Raw genomic sequence first — 22,674 nt, 5'->3', positions numbered from 1 at the left:
GAGGAAGATAAAGCAGGTTTGAACTGAGTAGATAAAAACTACTTAAGGGCCTGGTGTGGTGGTGCATGCCTATAATCCCAGCACCCAGGAGGCTGAGGCAGGAGGATTGCTGTGAGTTTGAGGCCAGCCTGGGCTACACAGTGAGTTCAGGCCCAGCCTGAGCTATATACAGTGACACCCTGTCTAAAAACAAAAACAAAAAAAACCTACTTAAGGCAGGGAAGGAGAAGGGTAAAGAATAAAAATAAAACTATTTAAGAGCACTTGCCTACCATGTAGCAGGCCCTCAGTTCAATCCCCACAACCACTTAAAAAAAAAAAGAGAGGAAAAAAAAACCCCACACTACTTAAAAGGGATAAAGCTGTGTGCAAATCAAGGCATTTCCTCCAAAAGCATCAGACACCAGAGGTACTTGGTTCTGATTGCTCCACAGGTTTTTTTCAGGGGGTGGGGAATCTCACAAATATGACAGAAAAATGTATGTCTTTTATTTAGTATGCATTATTCATTTCAGTTTTTAAAGTTCAGTAATGTTTAATGTTGAGTTTTGGAGCTTATGAACAAGCACCTCAGCTTATGAAACTCAGGGCAGCCCATTTATTTTAGGAATCCACTAGGAGAAATCTCAAATGAACATATTAGTGGTCTCTCTAGCTTTTCCCTTTTAAACATATTGAGAAAGACATAAACTATTTTCCAAAGATAATTATGAAACAACTATAATATCACATCCTATACTGAAGTAGTATCATAGAAAGATTTTATGGCATTTCTATAGAGAAATATGTGTGTACATTTTGTAAGCATGTATGCATATACGTATGCACATGACACTTTAAATGCTTTTTTAAGGGTTCTGAATGGTTCTGCATTTTTTTATAAAACTACCACAAATAAGACAGACATCCATTTTACAGTGATCAAATCTCCCACAAATGTTGTTTTTCTCTGGTATTATATTCCACCTATTTTAACCATGGAATCAAAATGACTTGAAATTGTTCTTAATGTGAAATGAAAAAAAAAAAAAAAGAAGAACTAAAGATAACCAACTTATCACATCTTAAAGCACACTGTGGTTTACTCCTTGTGGAGGGCTGGAGTGGCCTCCAAGGACAGGGGGCGTCAGTACTTAGGGCCTCACGTCAGTTAGGGCTCCCAGGCGTGGGGGGAGAAAGCATTCCCTCAGCTAGGCAAGCCACCAGGACAGTGGAGGAAAGGTTAAAGAATAGAAATGCCACTGTCCACACGGTTACATTAGCGCCTTTCACTAACCTTTGTGACACTCAGCTAGTTCCCCTCCTCCATTTGCTAAAGCTTGGCCCAAAAAACAAGCTGGCTAAAGGAATAAGGCAGTGGATAATTTCTAAAGTTTGACTTTGCAATTATCTTGTTTAAGTATCTGAAGCTTGGTGGATTCTGGGCATGCTAGTATTAGCTAATGAATTTAGTCTATATTCCAACGCATGCCTGCCCAAAAAGACACTGCCTGAGAGAAGAGGGAGGAGTACCTTTAGCCCTCTAAACCACATTAAACCAATCAATACTAAGGAGAAGAGAAGGTAGGATCCCTGCTACCTAGAAGGCAGCATTACCGCAGTCAATAGCAAGTTCTTATCAAAAGAGACAAAAGAGATGGTTTCCTTTGCACCATGTGTTATTCTGCCAGGATGTACTGAGAACACTTCAGCACAAAATCTTTCTAAACATTACCTAAAATTGCAGAAATATAATATCTGCCTCCTATTTGACATATACAACGAGTCCTCCTTTGGTTGGGTTGGTAAAAACAAACTACCCCAAAAAGACCTTTAAAGGACCACCCACCCACAAAATACATCATTTGAAAGACAGCCATCAAAGGTAGATCTCGGCTTCTGCTAGATAGGGGACCAAGGGCGGGGGCATTTTGAACATAAAGAACTAAACCCTAGCAGCCCTCCCGACTTCTTTTTCCCCTCTCCTTGAGCTTCGCCTTCTGGACTTCTCAATGAAACAATAAGGCAAGAACCAGAAGGAAGCAGAAGGGTGAGACCCTGGCGAGGTAACCATTCTCCCTCTCTGGTCTGTAGGCCATCTTGTTCGTCTCCACCCCAAGGTGTCACCGGGGCAGCCCACAGCTGGTTTTCCGTGTCCCCTCGGTCAAGTGGCCAGCAACAAAGGTCTGTCAGATAAACGGTTGACTGATGTCAATCAAGAAAGCCATCATCCCCTTGCCGCGATACGTTAGGGAAAAAAGAACAAGGGGCAGCTGTAGAAAGGAGAACAGCCGTGTGGAGCGGTGAAAATCTGCAATCTACAATGCGCCCTCTCTAGAAAGGCTCATCTTCTTTTTGGTCAAAGGCAATCAATAAGAAAGCGAGAGAGGAGAGATAGCCCGAGAAGGAAGGAACCCGCACACGGTGGAGGCAAGGAGGTAGCTGTCATCTGCGTCCAAGGGCTTCCCGCAACCCTGGGGCACACGCCTTTGTTCCCCAGTTCGAAGGGGAGTGAGTGGTGGGTGGTGGGTGATGGGATCGGCTGCCTGGCCCTCCACGCCCTGCTCTGCGGCGCATGCGCCAGGCCAAGACAAAGGAATAGGTAATTACAGTCGCGATCCATCCTCCTGCCCGCAGCGCTGGAGGTCGGCTCGCCCGGGCTGCCATCCCCGGGGGGCCGGGGGTTGATCACACCCCTCCGGTGAAAGACTACCTCGAGGCCAGCGTCCGTGTCTAACCGGCCACGCGAGTGCCGGCGGCCGGGCTCAGAGGTGTCGCTAACCCCGATTAGGAGCTAAACGTGCATCCCCGTGCGCAGTGCTAATTTCAGCCGAGGGAAATCGCCCCCGGCAAAGGCTGTCCACCGAGTTCCTTCCCAGGCGGAAAAATCTGAGGAAGCAGACGAGGAGCCCAGCCGAGCGTTCGATGAATATTCATGAAAAGAATGCGGTTCGCGGCCACGCATTGTGTGCGCGATCCGATCCGAAGCTTCTGCAATTTTTTATTTTACTGCCGAAGGGAGCGGGAACCGGACTGGTGGGGCTGGGGGGAGGGGTGCAGGAAACCCGGAACCGGGGCTCGGAGCGGGGCCGAGCCGACTGTCAGGTCCCCGCTGTCAGCCCGGGCCGGCGGGCGGGGCGAGCTCTCTGCCCGGGGACCGCTCGGATCGCGGACTCGGGCACCCTCGGGGGGCTGCTCGGCCGTCCACGCCGGCTCCGTGGGCTCGGGACGCGCTTCTCCGTGCGTCCCGCAGCGCGGGCCTCGGCCCCGCAGCCAGCCGAACCACGGCTCTCACGGGCCAAGGAAACCCACCTGCACCCCGCGCCCGCACCGCAGCCTCGCCCGGGCCAGATCCCCCGGGCGGCTCCGACCCCGCCCCAGCCCCACCCCCCGCCCCTAGCCCGGAGCGAGCGCTTTCTTCCCGCGGCCGAGGGTCCGAGGCCAGAAACCCAGGGCTCCGCGCGCCCACAATGAGGCTTCGCGTGCGGCACTTCCTCCCTCCCAAACTCGGTGCATCGGCCTCCCCCGCCCTCGGCCCCGCACCCGCGCCAGCCGAAGCCACCCCCCTCCTGGCGAGGCCCCCAGCACCCCGCACCCAACCGCGCGCGGAGCCCCCAGGCGCGCGGCTCCGAGGGGACCCCGGCTTCCGGGCGCGGCAGGGACCCCGCGGCCCCGGGTCCTGGGCGGCGGCAACGGGGACCCGGCGCGCTTCTTACCGGCTCCGAGTGCCGGTGCCGCCCCTGGGTGAGCGCGGTGCCGCCGAGGGGCCCGGGTCGCTGGCGTGGTCCGGCCGGGTGCCGGGACGCGGGCGGAGGCGCTCTCGGCTCGACGGCGGAGCCCGCAGCGAGGAGCGAGTTGGAGCGCTGCCGCCGCCACCGTCGCCGCTGCCGCTACTGCCGCCGCCGCTGCAGCCTCTGCATTTCTCGCGCTCCCCCTCCCCTTCCTGCCCAGCGCCCTCCCCCGGCGTCCGCCCGCCCCTCCCCCTCCCTCCGCGTCCCTCCCCCCTCCTCCGCGCGCCCGGCCTCTCGCGCCCCCTCCCCTGCAGGGCCTCCGGCCCGCGCCCCTCCCGCCTCCCGCAGCCCCCCGCTGTCCGTCCGCGCCCCACCTCCCTCCACTCCCGCTCAGCCCCCCAACCCGCTGCTCGCCACCCTGGTCCCTCCCTCCCCTCCCTCCGACTCTGCGCCCCGCCGCCTCCCCTCCACTGCCCCATCCCCATTTCCCACACCCCTCCCCGCCTCTCCGCTCTCTCTCTCATCTGTTGGGAACGGCTGGTTTAGAAGTGCTCGGGCTCTGCCTCCCTCAGACTAAAGGGGCTGATGAATGACGCCCCTGCCACAAGCCACCGTGCTCCGCGCCCCAGCCCGCCGGCGCAGGCACGGAGGTCGGGTTGACCCAGTGGCTCCCCTCGGCGCCTAGGGACAGATCTCGGCGGGTTTTAGGGTGCCCCGGCGACAGGCGGGTCTGGGCGGAGCCCCTGCCCCGCGGACGAGGCCGTCCGGTCCAGCCGACGGGGCGCACGGCGTCGCCCCTCGGAGGATGCTCCCGGGACTTGGGAGAGGATGGAGGGAAGAGAAGCGCCCGAGGAGCGGGCCGTCGACGTTTGATGTCCGTGCTTTAATGGAGGCCACCCGATCTCAGAAGACGGGCCGGCCGAAGCAGCCAGCACCGGGGCCAGAGCCTCGGCCGGCCGCGCAGAGCCCGGGAGTCCCACGGGCAGCCACAGGGTGTCACATCGGCACAGAAAATACCTCCGGGGTCGGGAGACTGTTACCTGCTTACCTGCTGGCGAGAGGGAAACGCAGAAAGTAGCACTGCGTGACGTTTAGAAGGGTAGCTCTTTCGTTAGACAAAAGCCAGTTTTACCTTCCCGCAAAACCCAGTTGAACCTTTGGAACTTTGATTTGCGGCATTCTGGCGCCCTCTGGCTGTGTTTGGATTGCTCGTGCTCGCCTGTTCCTTCCCCGCGAGGAAAAATGATCTAGTTAGAAGTTGGATCTGCCCTCCTGACCTGGGAGTGAATTCCAGACAGGCTTGGTGTCCAGAATCAGGGTGACACAATGTAACCATATTTAGGGGGACAAATGCCTGAGGTAAGTGTATCCTACCCGTATTCCGTGGCAGAAAGGTAAGTACAGGCTCCCTAACAGGAAAATAAGCGTATCAGAACTTTGTTAGTGGAAGTGGCAATGTAAACCCAATACTGCAGTAGCGGTTTTGCAGTGAAAATACTTGACTGAACCCATATTTACATATATGAAGTCAAATCAGATTAGATCATTGCATGCAGGCTAGAATTACATTGTAACCAAGAGACGATAAGGAAAAATGGAGGGTGTTTTCTTTTTCTTCTCTCTCTCTCTCTCTCTCTCTCTCCTTATTTCTATTTAAATTAAATAGGAAATACGCATAATACAGGAACAAGGAAGAAAATAATAAGATTGCCTCCAAAACATGTTATTCATTTGAATATTTATGTATTTCCCTTATACCAATACATTATCTGTGAAACTAAATGTAGGGTTTCTCAGCCTTCTATCTGGGGCAGGAAAATTCTGACACAGCCACCAGTTGTGACAACCAAAAATGTCTCCAGATGTTGCTACACATCCTCAAGAGGGAAAAATTGCTCCAGGCTAAAAACCATTGGCTGTGAAATTTTTAACATTTATAAGCAAATCTAGGATTTTACCCTATTGAATTAGAATCAAATCTACATTTTTATGCTCAAGATACTTGCTGAGTTTATTAGAATGGCTGAGTCATTATTCATGTAGCATTTGGGTATTTTTTAATCCAGGTGATCATCTTAAAATTAGTAAGTATATGTTCCTATTGTATTTGCATGATAAACCTGTGGGTATTAACTTCTTTCAATGTTCTGTTTCCAATTTTTCAAACAAAACACAAGAGAAGATAAAAATTAATGTATCGGCAGTGCTTCTGGCTACATTTCATAATGGAGAGAAAAAAACAAGCCTTCCAAGGGTGTGATTGGAATACAGATCCAAGGTTACCATGGAAACCAGAGCCAAAAGCTTACACCCATGAAGAGAACTGTGGGTCTGTCAGTCTTATCTTCCATTAGATTTGGTTGTTCTCTTAAAAGCCTTTTTAAAAAGGAAAGAAAATGAAATGAACTCTTCAATGAAAGAGAGATCCAACTGACTAATAGTGCTCTTAATTTTAAGAATAGAAAATTTGGGGGAATTTGTAGACCTGCAGCAAATGGTAGCCAAAACGTTACGTTTCAGTGCAACTCTATTACTACCTAAAATCCAACTTGATGATATTCAGGGCCTTGTTTTTAATTGGTCCTCTAATGTCTTACATTTTTAGGGTGTGTGCTCTTGAAAATTTCCCTTAGGATGCAAACTTAGGGAAATAATCACTAAGCATTTTATGCTTGATTTTAGAAAGTTGTCGGCATTACCAGTTATGGATGTCACGTGGCTGTTTAGATTATACGCTAATGAACGTAGGAGCACATGTTAAGGGTAAACTTCTGGTCAATTTAATTAGCTCTTACCATTACATTCGTGAAAAAAATTGCTTTACTCTCCCAGGTGGAATGAAAATGTCTTCAATAAGCAAAGTCAGCCTTCCTGGGTTATAAACTGAATTGCGCTGCCATTTTTAATCACCTGTATAACCAGCTGCAGTGCCACAGAACGTACATCACTGAAGACGTTTACACAAGATAATTATTCTATGATTACTGATTTTTGCTAAAGGATTTGCCAAAGAATTGCTTGCAATATAATGGACTCATTGTCACCTAAAGTAGTTAGTTTACAAAAACTTCAGCATGTGCTCAGCTTTTCAAACCAGGCCTATGGTGTCGGTTGAGACCCACAGTGGATTATTTATGTAGACCTCACTTCACCTTCCAACCTCAGCCTGGCTCCTCTCTCCCTACCTTCAGTCTCACCTGCCAAAGCCTAGCACATTCCCATTCCCATCCCTTCCTCCTAAATGGTAAAAAGGAGGTTAAGATTTCAAATAAAAGATGTAGAACTGAAGGAAGAAAAAGCATGGTGATGGTAGTGTCACCCAGTGTCACTACCTTTGCTGAGCATCCTTGTGGATTATTCCCACTCACAGTCACTGAATTTACGCAGACTCTCAGGGACCCACACAGAGAATTGAGCTGCACTGCTAAGTTTGGGGTGCAGGACCACCTTGCTGCAATTCAGTTACCAAATCTTGTCTCCAAGTGGTAAGAAAAGGTCCGGACAATCAGTATAACATGTGAGAATGCACTGCATTTTTCCTCTTTAGGTCTATTTAGGATTTTTTCATCACAGGAGAACATTAAATCTGTACGTTTACTCCAACTTTCTCCCTTCCCACCTCGTACTCCACTTCATTATTACAACCTCTCAGTTCAAGGGCATCCTTTGTTCAAACCAGTGGTACCCAAACAGGGACTTGTTTGATCCCCAGAGAACCTGGACAATACCCGGAGGCATTTTTGGTTGTGGCTGTGAGAGGCAGAGAGGTGGAGACTGCTAGCATCTCAGGCGCAGAGGCCAAGGACGCTGCCACCATCCTACAGTAAACCAGACCCCACAAGAAACAACTGTACAGTCCACAATGGCACCGGTGATGACAATGAGGAGGTTGATAACCTCTGATCTAAGGGACAGTGCAGTTGCTGCCCAGTTGGAAGGGACTAATTTTCATTTGCCTATTGTGGGGCTTTTTTGTTTTCCTCCGAGAAAACTCACTGCAGGGGGAAGCTGCCTCTTGCTGCGGCTCAGTGTCTTCAGCAGGGCAGCAGCACACTTGAAGTTGCAGCATTTCTGGGGATTCCCCTGCTGACGGGGCCTGCCGCGCCTGCTGAGCCCCTCTGGACCAGCTCCCTCCACTCTAACAGTGAAAAATGAAAGTCGCCCCGAGAGCAGGGCCAAAGATTAACATCGGGGATTCTGAATTCCATTCCCTGTTACTACACACTGAGTCATTGAGAGAAAATGGCTTAACCTCAGTTCCCTATTTCCTCTTCCTCTTTCTGCACTGTAAAAAGGTAGCTGGGAAACCCGAGCAGACATTTGTTTACTTCAAAACACTGGACTTGAAGTGGAAGACACCAGCCAGCCTTGGCTTGCCCTTGAGCATTTGCCCAAGATAAAAGGCAGAGAAAGACAATGTCACTGTCTACCTGCATAGTCCTCATCCCCAACTCCCTTCTCCCTTTCATCTACTGTAATTCTCCCCCTATTGCTTTGGTTCCAAAGTACCTTTCTATTCAGCAGCATTTCTATTCAGAAAATTCATAGAACCAATGGTAAAACTGTTTGCCTCACTAACCAGCCCGGGCTGGTTAGTGAGCCGTAATTCTGCCTGATTCAGCCAGAACCTGCTGGTTTCCACCCAAAGCAGGCAATGGATTTAAGTGCAGGGGCCTCAGCTGGGGGAAAGTCTTTCATTCTGTAGCTACCATCCCTGCACAACACTCTTTTTTTTTTTTTTTTTTGGAACCGGGGATCGAACTTGGAACCTTGTACTTGGGAGGCAGGCAGCAGAACCACTGAGCTAAATCCCCAGCCCGTGCACAACACTCTTAAGCCCTTCAGAGAACCATTCATTTACCATGGCATAAAGAATGTTATAGAACAATTATTCAAAGAGCTGCAGTTCTATATCGATGAGATGGCAAAGGTTCCCAGGCTAAATAGTGTGAGCAGTAAGTCCAGCCCCCCTCGGCACCACCTGCTCCTACCCTCAGGTCAGCCCCTACACGGCTGTGCATAGTTTTACTCCACCTCCAGTGCAAGGAATGGTGCCCACAGTAAATTGGCAAGTATGAAAACAAGTTGCTAAACATAATGCAAAAAATTTGTTATAAATAAGTGAAAGGGCACTACTTTGCTTGCTTCTCCAAGAGGAAATATTGTCCAAATTCCAATATCTAGCAAACAATGCTCTCCTGATAGACTCCTTAGGATTCCCAAGCAGCTGCTATAACTTCCACTTCTCAAGCCCAGGAATCTCCTAACCAGGTAAGCTCAAGTCAGTGTCAGAAAGAATGATGTCTCCCCAAGCAAAAAAGTAAGACAGTAAGAAACAAGAGAGCCCGACTGAGACTGTATTGAGGATCAAACCAGCATAAACATTTGAGGCTAGCTAGAAGTCAACCAACCAACCCACTACTATGCCAGTAGTGTTAAGGAGAAGCCAGTAGCACGTGTGCGAATGAGAAAGACGATCTGCCAGCATGCTCACCAGGATACTGGACACAACCAGAAAGTCACAGCTGCCATCCTGAAGTATCAGTGCTCCTGGAAGTCTTGGATGCAAAAAGACACTCAATGTCATTGTAATTGGGATACTAATTTTATCAAAACCAAACATAAGAAAAGGTGTCAAGAACACTTCCCCAGGCGCCTAAAGCAAGTTGTTGAACAATATCTATAATATTGTCCCATTTAGGTTATAAACACATGGGGTAAATTCTGTGGCCTTTGACCCCTGGATGTTAACAATGGGTCCCCCAAAGGTGTCATTTCAGAGGTCAGGTGGAAGGTGGATCAGCTTTTTAATACCATGTTATAAAATTCTGCATTGAATAAATGTTCACACTACAGCCCACTTCTAGAACAAAAGACTCCCCCTCCTGCTTTCTTTATTTTGAGGTGATTGGCCAATAAATAGCAAGTACGGGAACAAGGAGGTTTCAAGCTATAGTTAGCCCCTTCCTCTTCCATTCATATATAAACTCACTTCTCAAGCTGATGCACCTGTAACACACACACACACACACACACACACACACACACACAGAGTCCTGCTTTCTACCTAATGTTCTTTTCTGTGTCTTTCTCAGAATACCTGAATTATACATCATTACTACCAAATCAAAGCAGTTAGACACTTTAGATTCTGTTCAAGACCACCAGTTATCTTTTTCCCCTTTTTTTATTCCTAATAACAATGCTGTGAAAGCTTTAAACACCTAAGAGTCTTCATCTTTTGAAATATTCTGTTTAAGTTTCTAGATAAAGCATCCCTAAATCAATGCTATACTGATTTTTGATGACTTTGGCCCTACAATAAGATTAAACAAATTCATTGCGATCAAAAGAACCTAAGAGAACTTTTTTTTCCAGAGCTCCAACACCAATACATTTTACAGCATTCATAGGCATGAAGTGGTTTTAAGTTGCATATATTTAATTACCAATAAAATTAGACTTTATTTTTCAAATGTTGGGTTGCCAAATGGGTTTTGTCTGGTTTGACAGTGTTAGTTTCCTGTGAAAAGGCTGATTACCAATATTATGGAAAAAAGTTTTCTAACTGTCCATCCTTTTAATCATTTTTAAAGAGAAAATTGATTCTGTTCGTATAGACCATTTCTCTTTGTCACCCGTTGTACTCCATCGGGACTTGACTAGAGAAATGATCAGACATCATAGTGGTTGGACAGACAGGCCTGGTTGTTAGATATCAGTGAGTTAAAATCCTACCCTCATTTCCACCCCCAGGTTTGTGGATTTGAACAAATTCGTTCATATCTCTTAACTTCAGTCTTTTTTTCTGAAGAATAAGCGTATTACCAACATCCTTGCGTTATTCTGAGTCTTATATTTAAAATGCATTTAATGCCTTTAACAAATTCATAAAACACACTCAGAAAATGTGTCCTGAAGAAATTCACTTTGTAGCAACACCAGTAGGAACATTAAGGAAAGGATATAACAAAAGCTAAGTACTAAGTCAGGAAACACAGAAGGCTTAGGTAGATAGCTATCATGGAAAACCTGAAGTAGGTTGCTGTGTATACACAAAAAAATTTAGCTATCAGCTTCCTGGCAACCAAAAAAACAAAAAAACCCAAAATATTATGGACTGTTTACCTAACAAAAGAAAATGTTCCCAATGTCAGGTGGTTCACATCTGCCTATCAGTCAACTCTGAGAAGGCCATGTTGTGCATCCCTTTATGGAAGGGAAAGTGAATTTCATGAAGGATCATTTTTAATCAAGATTTTTACTGGAGATGTAGAAATTTTCTTATGAAGCCACTTAACTACACTAATCTCCAAACTGCAGAAGTCATCATTTTATAACTCCTCTAAACCATTTTTCTGAGAAGGTAAAAATAATATCCAGTCAGGTAGCTCTGTGCTGAGGTTGATATCAGACTCTCCAGGTGGATGGAGGTGGAGAAGTAGAAGCCCCTCCTGGGATGGTGTTAGAATTTCCACGGGAGGAGCAGTCTTTCCAAAATGTGCTTCGGCCTGTGCTGCCTCTCTCTGTGCAGCTGGGACCCCAGACTCGTGCAGTTTTAAGGCTGGATATCGGGGAGTTCTTGGCTCACCCTCTCATAGATTCTTCTTATTAAATGCCTGACATTTGGCATGAACTAAACAAACACCGGAGAGCAAAACTGACTTCTTAAGTGTTGTGTTGGCAGAAACCCAACAAGAAATATTTATATTTTAAGGGTTGCCTTCTTTCTCTTCTCATTCTCTCTCTCCTCCCCCTCCTCTTCCTGTTCCTCTTCCTCCTCTCCCTTCTCCTCCTCCTCTCCTTCTTCATTTGAGACCACAGCTTGTATTTTGGCCCCCATAGAAAAAGATCTCTCTCCCCTTTCCATGTGTAAGTACACTATGGGAGTCTAACAATGAACACCTCACATCTTGGTTTGTAGCCATTTAAAATATGTGCAAGAGCCTGCAAATGGCTTAGCAGAGGCCCCAGAGGCCACAAGTATTGGGCTTGGAAGATGCAACCTGGGCTAGAAAGACCTTTGAGGGCTGCTGCTACCTTTCCAGCAGCTACATGGACTCAACCAGAAGAGGAAATCCAGGCTGGAAGATGATGGTTTGATGTCAAGGCAGAGCTCCCTTCTCGGGGAAGGGACGCTGAAGATCCCAGCCTGGGAGAGAAGCAGAGGACACAAACATTCCCCTAGGGCCGAGAAAAATAGTGTGGCCCTGAAGGACGCGTGTGTCATGAGTGAGGTAAAGCTTTAGAACTCTACCCTTGTGTAAACTTGTGTTGGACACCTATTTCTTGAAGTTGTTAGCCAATAATCTCAAAAGTACTGTGACTCCTTTAAGAGCAATTAAAAACTAACTTTAAGCATAGAATCTCTGCCTTCAGAAATATGTGGTCTAATGGAAAAGCTTATGATCAAGAACAAGAGGCAGCAAAATTTTTCATAAAGGTCAAAGAGTCAAACTGAAGGCTTCGAAGGCCATGAGACATCTGCTGCCACTATCCACTTTAGCAATCATAGAAGAAAAGTAGCCATAGACAACGTGTACACAAATGGGTTTGCTGTGTCCCAATAAAACTTTATTTATAAAACAGGCACAGGTCAGTCTGACACAAGGGCTGAGTTTGCCTAACCCTGATTTAGATCATTAATAATTTCCTCCTGCAAAGGTCACCCCTAAACCAGGCAGAGTGGCGGACGCCTACAATCCCGGCACTCAGTGGCTGAGGCAGGAGGATGGAGAGTTTGAGGTCACCCTGGACCACACAGGGAGACCCCATCTCATAGATAGATAGATAGATAGATAGATAGATAGATAGATAGATAGATAGATGAATCACCCCTAAACTGTAATAATAAACTGTATAATACTGAGTTTAAGCTTCCTTTCAAAACCTCAAATTTCTTCAAATGAATTATGTTGTTTTACCTTAGGGAATTACTTACCTCAGGAATTATTTCAAATAAATGAAACCAAAGAGCTCTCTAATCTTTTTATGCTACATATAGAATTGCATGAGGCTATTTCTATGTTCTCATATCATTTTATTTTTACTACTATAAACTCCACACATTCTTTTATGCGGTCAAATTCATTCGGTCTTTTTCAAGCACATTTTTTTTTCCATACATGACTGTGTGACACATAAGATGGTGAAAATTTGAACTTAATCCCAATTTCCATTAAAATTGGGCTTGCACTCCCCTCTGAGGTTTATTTTCTTTTAATTCAGTGAATTCACATTATCCCAGGAATTGAAATAGAGCTGGATATATCTGCCACTCTAGTCTGGAATTATTTCCTTGTGGAGCAGCAGAATGGAGAGAAAGAAAGCAAGTCAAGTCCTCCAATTAGAAGAGACAGAGAGCTAGCACATCTTTAGGGAAATAAAATATGAAGCATAATAAATACCTGACTTACTGCAGGGAACGTTTCTAAAGGGGCACTTAAATATTACACAACAGAATAATTTTCTCATGTTATAGGGTGAATCCTAGTTAAATAAGTAGATGTAGTTCTGTTTTCTTTTACCTTGGATTAATTCCCGGAAGTGGTAATTTATAATTTTGAGTCTGAGTTTAGTTCTTTTTCTATCATTAAATGCTAAGAATGCTTCACAGCTTTAAGTCGCATTTCAAATCTGAAACTCAATTAAAACAGCAATATTTTAAGGACCTAGAAGGAATCATGTTATCCAGGAAGATAGAGTCATACATTCAAGATGGCCACTGATAATGACTTAGTATCCATCAGTCAGTCAGTGAATCACATTATTCTTTCTGTGGCCAAAGCTGATATGTAGTTGTCATCTCCATTTTGTCCCAGTTCTCTCAGTTTACAAATTAGGGCTCTCAGTCACATTAAGTTTCCAGAATCTTCCCAAGGGCTGAACACAATTCTCCTATCTGTTCAGTGCTCTCTTTTTTTGGTACCAGGGATTGAACTCGGGGCCTTGTGCTTTCCAGGCAGGTGCTGGAACCACTGAGCTAAATCCCCGGCCCTCAGTGCCCTTTTTACCTCTGTGATCCCAGCATCAGATAACTCACGGACCAGGGCTGGGGAGGAGTGGCCATTTTTGCCAGGTGAATTCTAAACTCCTGCCACTTAATCTACTTGTGAAGCCACTACTGAATGGCAGGAACTACTGCTGAGAGGTGAGAATCCCACAATCACCAAGGCAGATGAGGCTCTTGTGGGTAGTGAGGTCACTTCCAGAGAGGACTTCCTCCCCAAGGAGGGAGAGGCAGGAACGAGGAGCCAGTCATGCCAAATGGTCAGGGAAGCCCTCTGAGTGGTTCAGAGCAAAGACCAAGGCCAAGAGCCAGTCCTGTACAGGTGGGGACAGCACTGCCGGGGCAGACGCGAGGACAGCAGTTGGATCCCCTGGGAGCTCGCTGGGAGGAGGCAGAAGCAGTGCTGGCCCGTGTTCAGGGCTGAGAGGCAGAGTGGGGTGAGGACAGGTGGCCCCTGGCACATGCAGGTGGCCAGTGGCCCGGGCAGGACAGGCTCTGCAGAGGCCATGGACTAAGGGGAATCGCGTAGAAATGGAGACGGAGACTACAGACAAAATCTTTGAGACGTTTCACGGTGACAGGAAGCAGCAATATGCAGCCTTAGCTACAAAGAATTGGGATTAGGGAAGGAAACCGTTTCTGTGAAGGCCCCTGGGCAGGGGTGTGTGTGTGTGTGTGTGTGTGTGTGGATGGAGACCTGTAAAGGGGAGGGAGCTGGCGATGGTGGCCAAGGAAGGAAGAATTACAAGTGCAGAGTCTTTGAGAAGACAGGGCTACAAAAAGAGAAAGACAGGCCTTCAAAGGAGCAGAGACGTGTCACCTCCCTGCAGCAGGAAGAACTGGGGAGAAGACAGGCACATGACAGTAAAATCAAAACCTAACAGCTGATGAGAGTGGACTGTATCCCCACATGTGAAGTGATGTAAATAAGTTTGTCCGTTTCACTCACTACTCTGAGGTCAGCGGCGGTGGACCTATGGCACGCGTAGCACAGCTGGCTGCTTGTTATCACTGAAGGCTCTAAAATATTCCCCGCCACTGCATTAGGTGCCCCTTACATATTTATTGAAGGAAACACGGCACCACAATGTTGCCAGTCTGGTTTTCCAAATGACCACAAGGTGGCAGGCTCTTGCAAGAAATCAGTGTCACCTGGTGACATTGTATAATTTTAAAAGAAATCAGTGTCACCTGGTCTGATGATTTCAGCAGCATAATGGATACTAAGACCAGGGAAATGTTGACTTTTTCATGAACATTTTAATACACTGGAAAGCAAATTATAGTATTAGAAAGTGCTTGCACTTCTTTGTCTCGTGGGAGACTTTTTGAAACTATGAAAAAGGAAATAAATTACAAAAATCAGCAAGGTTCCCAACAGCTGTGGAATTCTTTCTTCTTAAGAATTATTCCTCCTTCAGGAAACAGCGCTTACTCCCTCTCAGCTATGTCTCAGATTTGGCAAATTTCAAAGTCACCTGATGAATGCAAAAAACTGCAGATTTCCCAAGAATGAAACAGGATCTTCTCTGAGACCAAGTTGTCTAAAATCCAGTTCATTTGTATGAAAAAGATCAGGACTAGAAGTGTAGCTCAGCAGTGAGCTCTTGCCTAGATGTGTGATGCCATGAGTTCCATCCTTGGTACTGATAGAAACAAAACAGCACAAAACAAAAAGATTAGGTTGGGCCTTTTAAAAGCATCTCTTTTGCATTATTCAGTATAGATTTTCTTTTAACTGGGGAGTGAACCCACGGCCTTCACATTGAGCTACATCCCCAACCCTCCCTCCCTCCCTCCTTTCCTTCCTTCCTTCCTTCCTTCCTTCCTTCCTTCCTCTCTCTCTTTTAAGATAGGGGCTCTCTAAGTCAGTAAGTTGCCCAGGCTGGGCTCAAATTGGCATCTTCCTGCCTCAGCCTCCCAGAGTGCTGAAATTATAGGCACACACTCAGCCAATATTTTAATGTTTAACTTTTCTTTCCTAAAGACACCCCAGAATAATCACATACAGGTGAAATCTATTTTTTCTCTCTCTTTAAAAAAGTAGAGATTGACTGTAACGTTTGTGCATGATTAAGTCTTCCATGGTCCATTTTTCTTTTGTTTTGCTTTATTGAATTTTAGATAAAATATGTGCAGTCTCTTAGTCAAACCAATTGCTTTCTTCTGAAATTGAATGGCACCCTTGCTTTATTTTCTCCATCTGTGGAATGGAGCTAATAACTGCAGCTCTCTGTGGTTAATTATATTATCCCAAATGAATGCTGCCTCTGTCCATCCATTTTCCATCACTTTAACGAATACCTGAGATAATTAATTTCTAAAGACAAAAGTCTGTTTTGGTTCACAGTTTGGGAGGCCGTGCACGATGCTTTGGTCCCACCGCTCTGGCCATGTAAAGCAGCATTTCGTGATGGAAGCACATGGTGAAGAAAACTACTCGGCTCATGACCCGAACACAAAAAAGTAAGAGACTGGGGTGCTCAAGTTGGTGTCAGGGACGCGTAGGCCTCCAGGGACCTAAAGACCCAGCAGCAACCCACCCTCTTCAGGGGTCCACTCCCCACCCACCCCCGTAGCACGGTGGCACCCTGGGGACAAGCCTCTAATACACCAGTGCACACCACGCCGCTGCCCCTCCCTGGCCAAGGACTGCACATCCCCACCCCTACTCCCAGCCATGCCCCTGTGATTTGAGACGCTCCTCCGTGTCATGGGATAAACTTCCCTGTCCTCTCGAGGTCAGGAGTGACTGTGTGACTTACTTTTGCCATTGAATCTAAGAGAAACATCACACATGCCCCTTCTTGGCAGAAGTTTAAGAACCTGCTCGTGGTTCATCATCTCTCCTTTCCCTTGTCCCTGACACCACCAACCTCCCCTATCCATAGGATGCACTTGCTCAAGAATATTTATTGGACAATTAGTGTTCATTTCCTGGTGCCACCACTGTACCTCTGTGGCCTCCACTATTCAGAAGACACTAACTGCTAACTACAGCCAAAAAGCAATTATGTAACCTAAGGTATTCTAATTTCCTTAATTTAATTCCATTGAATAATTTTTTGCCTCCACTAATGATAGTGAGCTCTCAGAATCTAAGGAAATGCACAGTCCACTTCCTGTGCCAGGGCAGAGTAACAAAGCAAGGCTTATCTGGTGGCCAATAAGAATTATTTTTCAGCTGGGGATTTAGCTCAGTGGTTCTGACACCTGCCTTGCAAGTGCAAGGTCCTGAGTTTGATCCCCCATACCAAAAAAAAATTTTTTTAAACTCTTTGACATTTGTGCAAGAATATGCATTCTAATACCCCAAGAATGCAAATTCACTTTCAAAGTGATGCCAGCTTACTGTCCTTGGAACAGTTTTGAATGTTTGCCTGCTAGCAGGGAACTCCCCTCGAGATGCACACTCTGCCCTGCAGTTCCTACTCAACCCAGACTCTACCCCGCCAGCCGATTCACAGTAATGCTCCCCACTTGGCCCCTTTAAAGAAAAAAGAAAATGGATTCAAACTGTCCTGCTTTCACAGGAGGATATGAGAGCCCATCCACCTACAGAACCCTGCCAAGGCCCAGGACACAGAAGCAGGCAGTACTTAGAGGTGGCAGGCATCCCACCCAACCATGTAACAGATTCCCATCTCTAGCCCCAGTCCTGGCTCCTACTCTCAACTGGAAGCCTGTCCAGAGCAGTTGACTCTGAGAGAGAACAGTCTAACCACTAGAGACCAGAAAAAAGCAGAAAGAAGAGGAGGCACAGGCCTGGAAACAGGGAAATTACCTGAAATTAATTGGTAGAGTAGACAGAAGAATGCTCATTCCATCTCCCACAAACCTGATTCTAGAAGACTATAACCAGGAAATCACCCCAACAGGACATTAGGGGCTTCTCTGGAGACTTGATTCTTTAATGAAAGGGCAAATGACCCACTGGACAAAACCTGCTTGGCACCCTCTGTGAAACTCATGTGCTTACAGCTCTGTCCACACACACTGCTTTTCCCTTGTCTTCATTATAAAAGAACAGCCATGGATTGTCAAGTACAGTAAAACCTTAGATGCCAAATAACTTGCTCTCCAAGTGCTCCACAAAGCAAGCAAGCATCTCTAATAAAGTGTAACTTGATAAATGAGTGATGTCTTGCAACACAAGTAGCAGGTGATGGCGAATGTCACATGATCACAACTGACCCAATGGTTCCTCTCTCTCACCTTGGGATTGTGGGTGATCAGTGGACACCCAACAGCAAGAGGTTATGGAGGAGATCTTGTGTGCAGAGGAGGAAGAGAAAAAAGTAGAGGAAACCCTCACTTCAAATGACATGAGGCAGGTGTGTAAAATGTGGGAAACAATGCCAATTTTTGTAGAAAAGCACCACCCAAATTCCGCTATAGCAGTGTGAGTGATGAATCTGTCTAATGACAATGCAGTGTCACATTTCTGTGAATCCTCAGAAGGAGGCAAAAGCAAGTGCCATTGGATAGGTTCCTTGTTAAAGTTGCACAGAAAGAAAAGGATCCCATTGAGCCAATAACAGTGATTGCCTTAGTGATGGTGAAAGTCCTGCTACGTGATAACCCTCCTCTCTCTTGTCTCCCTCACACCAGCCATGAAGGTTTTCAAAGGTAAGCACAGGTAAATTTGGTTTTATTCTTTATATTTTGCATTTTCTTTATTATTTTGTATTATATTACAGTATTGTAATCATTTTTATATGAATGTTTGTGTTGTAGAACAAATCATCTGATTTTTATAGGGAAATTTGCTGTGATATATACAAGTGCTTAATGTGAAATAGGAAGAAAAGGTGCAAAGGGGAGGGGGAAGTGGGAGGGGTAGAGGAAAAGAAAGAAGGGAATGGAATTAATATGAGGAAAAAAAATGGAAACAAAGTCTTTGTAGATAGGGAGGGGTGGAGGGGTTGAAGGAAGGGCAGGGGAATGGGGAAAAAATAAGAACAAAGATGGATTATGTAAAGGTGCAAATTTCCAATGATGAACTTCATACTGTATACCTTAAATGTACCAATAAAATTATTTTTTAAAAAGATATATACAAGTGCTTTCGGATTACAGGCATGTCTCCAGAATGAATTGTGCTTACAATCCAAGCATTTTACTGTATTTAATTAAGTAAACTTGCAACATGACCTAGGGGAGACTGATGGGAAGAACAGGGGGGAAGAGATAGCACAGGAACTAGGGATGTTGACATAATACTAACCCTCAGGGCTTCTGGAGAAGAGAGTATGTAAGAAGAAGATCAGGGAGATCTAAAACAAGCAGCACAGAGCAAGAGAAATTTCTTGGGAATTGAAATATGATCAGCAATATATAAATTTCAGTGGAAGATTAGAACATAATATGCAGGGCATCCTAGAAAGGATCTAAAACAAAAATTTCAGGAAATAGAAAACAGAAGTAAAAAGGAAAAAGACGCCAGACAAGAAATTCAGCAGTTCTGAAATTCCAGAAAGAGTAGAAGGGAAGGAATTATCAGAGATATGGAGAACTTTCCCCAGAACTGAGGATCATAAGTCTCCAATTAAAAAGGCACATGAATGCCAAGCCCAGTGAATTAAAAGATCGTAAGAAAGTGCACCCTCTGGGAATTTCAGAGCCCAGAGATAGAGAAGATGCTAGCGACTTCTAAAGAGGAAGCGAACAATGGAGCCAGGAATCTAAATGACAAATCTAGGGATACAAAGGTAAGTCTTTCAAGTCCTAGAAGAAAAATTATTCTGAATCTAGTATTCCAAAACCAACAACCTACCCATCAGAAGAAAGGACAGAGTGGACATTATCAGACTTTTGTGAAGGAGTCTGACACGCGAGTTAAAATCAAAAGGAAGGAGGCTTGGCACCCTAAAAGGGATGGTGTCCAACACAGGGTGTGTCACAGGAGAGTCCCAGCAGAACATCAGAGCAACAGGCCAGACAGCAGTCATCAGAGCAGGCAGCCCAACCGGGGATTTAGCTCAGTGGTTCTGCTGCCTGCCTTGCAAGCGCAAGGACCTAAGTTTGATCCCTGGTACCAAAAAAAAAGAGAGAGAATGCAGCCCATGAGAAGAAGGCCTCCCTGCATGTCAGTCTCCATTGCTGTGATGAAGTGCCTGAGATAATGAATACAACAAGGAGAAAAGATTTATGTTGGCTCACAGTTTCTGAGGTTTCAGTCCATCCCCACTTGGCCTTGTTACTATGGGACTCGCCTGTGGTGGTACCATACATCATGAGGGAAGTGTGTGGTAGAAACAGCTACTGACTTCATGGCAGCTGGAAGCAAAACAGAGGGAAGGGGCAGGATGCCAATATCCCCTTCAAGGACACACCCCCTATGACATCACTTCCTCCCACTAGGCGCCACCTCCTAGAGGTTCCACACTCCCCAACAGACCTTTAGGCTGCTGACCCGACCTTTATCATATGGGCCGCTGGGGAACTTTCCAGATCTAAGCTATAGCAAATTGCTGGCAAAAACTGAACCAAAAGGTTTTATGATGCCTTGGAAAATAAAAGTTACAAACACTTGGAAATAAGCACCAACGATCATTTCAGAGAGAAAATTTTGCAACTTTCTGTTGTGTGTTTTATTGGTATAATAGTTTTTGGCCGTACTTTATAGGGCATGTTAGGTTTTTGTTTTACTGACTGTAGGCAGAATCAAAGAAGGCCTTGACAATTTTACAAGATTTGGAGACCACAGCATGCTGGGCTTAAAATTCTGCTGGAGGGAAAGGACTTAGTTACATAAGGATGAATTCCATGAATATTTACAATAGCGCTAGCATGGAGCACTAATGAGCTAAATGAGATTAATCAATTAGTCTTTGAATTGAAACAATGGAACAAATTTGAGAATTACTGCAAATGATCAAGGAATGAGAGAGGCCAGCTGCTTTAATAAGGGAGGGCAATTTGTCATTGTACTGCCTGAGTAATAAGCCATCAACAACATAGCACAATAATTAATGCCAGCTTTATGAGCACATTATACCTTGTGGATTCCTAGATGAGTATAAATAGAATTCTGCTTAATGCTCTAATTTCAGGATTATAGGGTGTATACCTAGGAGCACTGTTTTGATGCTCTTAGCCTAAGGGAATAATGTGAGGTTACAAAAATCCATTCTTTTCCATTTCTTTGGAGCATTCACATTAATTAGATGTTTAAGGCACAAATACAAAAATGATAGTTAACATTTCTTTCCCCCCACCCACCCTAGTACTGAGGATTGAACCCAGGCCCCTAAAACTGAGCTACATCCCCAACCCCTTTATGTTTTATTTTGAGATAGAGTGGTGCTAAATTTCCAGACTTGGCTCAAACTTGAGATCCTCCTGCTTCAGCCTACCAGGGTGCTAAGATTACAGGCATGCACCACCATGCCTAGCTGATAGCTAACATTTCTAAGGTGCTCACCTCATCTCAGGAGTCATTCTAAGAACTTTACAAATATCACTTCACTTAAAACTCACCAAAAAGCTCTATGAGTTGGCATACATATTATTCCTATTTGATAGATGTAGAAATCAAGTCCAAGAGAAGATAAATAACTTGTCCACCATGAACTGGCAAAGCTGTATTCCAACCCAGCAAATCTACCTCTGAGCCCACACTAACTGCTGGAAGAGTATAAGCAGTATAACTGCTCAAAAACAGCCTTACATCACTCTTTATTTCCTTCTATGAATTCAAACTTGCCATGTATAAGGTTTCTGGACTTTTCCTCCAAAATCTGCAAGTTGGATATAAACTAGTTACATTTCTGTTGACTGGGAACGACACACAAGTCTTCAATTCTAGACACAGCCCGTTAACCGGTGACTGCAATGTAATGAATAGAATATACAAAATAATGGAGGAAGGTGGCCCAAAAGATGGAGTAACAGGTTGGCAGTTGGGAAATGCGATGAAATAATGGAATAGTGGCTGACAGCACCCAGTAGGAAATGAGCAGAACACAGGCTCAGAGCACTAAAGACTGCTAGTTTTCGATAGCTGCTGTAAGGAATCACCACACTCTTGATGGCTTGAAACCATGGAAGGCCACTCTCTCCCAAGTCTGGAGGCCTGAAGTCAAACATCTGGGTGTCAGCCGAGCTGTGCCACCTCTGCAGAGTCTGGGGGAGAAGCCTTCTTCACCTCTTGGGAGTGCCTGGGAGCTGACAGCAGTTCTAGAAGCTGCTTTCTGGTTTGTGGCCACATCCTGCCAACCACATCTCCTCCTTGGAGCGGCTCTTCCATGTGTGTCTTCTGTGTGGACATTTGTCATGGGACTTAGGGCCCACACAGATGAGCAGAGTAATTTCCTCATCTTAAATTCCTTCTTAATTATAACTGCAAATAGGTAGCGCTCACTTGTTCCAGGGGTGAGGAGGTGGGCATGACTTGGAGAGCTGATTACAGAGCCAGAACCAGAGAACTGAGTTCAGTCATAAAACATACAACTAATTCAGAGGTTAGGAAGAACCAAATGAGAAAATTAAAGACAGGCAGCAAATACACACACACACACACACACACACACACACACACACAGAAGATACAGGGTTAGGTTCCTAGAAAAGCCTGGAAGCACAGTAAATATTCAGTGTCTATAGGGCATTAAAGCATTGTAAATATTAGAATATTGTGGCCAGTTTGGAACAACACACATGAAAAGGGAATTAACTTTGGGGAAAAAAAAATCAATTAAATAGCTGTAAAATAAGGCCTTTAACTAAAAGGTAAAAAGGCTGAGAGTGGACAAGAGAAAGCTTTGGAATATAAAATAAGGGGTCTAAGCAAGCAGGCAAAGGCTCTCAAGAAAGCCAACATTGACTTTTAAGCTCTCAGCAGAGGCTCAGCTGCTAAGACAATGACACTGCACTCTGGGGCTGGGGCTGGGTGTGACTTCACACACTCCTGTATCTTGGGCAGGGGGGCCTGGTTGAAGGCACACATTGGGC

The 22,674-nt window shown here is 45.6% G+C and overlaps 1 protein-coding gene and 1 long non-coding RNA gene across 3 annotated transcripts in view; both read right to left on the bottom strand.

Moving 5' to 3' along the window:
- Window positions 1–4,914, bottom strand: part of Basp1 (brain abundant membrane attached signal protein 1) — a 52,225-nt gene extending 47,311 nt beyond the window's left edge. The window contains exon 1 of one of the 2 annotated variants that reach the window (XM_087189247.1): window positions 4,759–4,914. The gene's annotated coding sequence lies outside the window, so the exon portion shown is untranslated. Of the gene's footprint in view, window positions 1–3,695; window positions 3,891–4,758 lie in introns of those variants that run through there. The other variant, XM_087189246.1, reaches the window with a different exon arrangement.
- An 8,490-nt stretch (window positions 4,915–13,404) lies between these two features.
- Window positions 13,405–22,674, bottom strand: part of LOC110349287 (uncharacterized) — a 32,887-nt gene continuing 23,617 nt past the window's right edge. The window contains exon 3 of the long non-coding RNA XR_015442194.1: window positions 13,405–15,365. This is a non-coding gene — a long non-coding RNA (uncharacterized LOC110349287). The remainder of the gene's footprint in view (window positions 15,366–22,674) is intronic.

Source organism: Heterocephalus glaber, unplaced genomic scaffold (genome assembly GCF_053883595.1).
Source record: "Heterocephalus glaber isolate CG9 unplaced genomic scaffold, H.glaber_assembly_v1.0 deba00001538, whole genome shotgun sequence".
NCBI classification, from domain to species: domain Eukaryota; kingdom Metazoa; phylum Chordata; class Mammalia; order Rodentia; family Bathyergidae; genus Heterocephalus; species Heterocephalus glaber.
The sequence above is the reverse complement of the archived record's forward strand: the minus strand, read 5'-3'. Positions and strand labels throughout refer to the sequence as shown.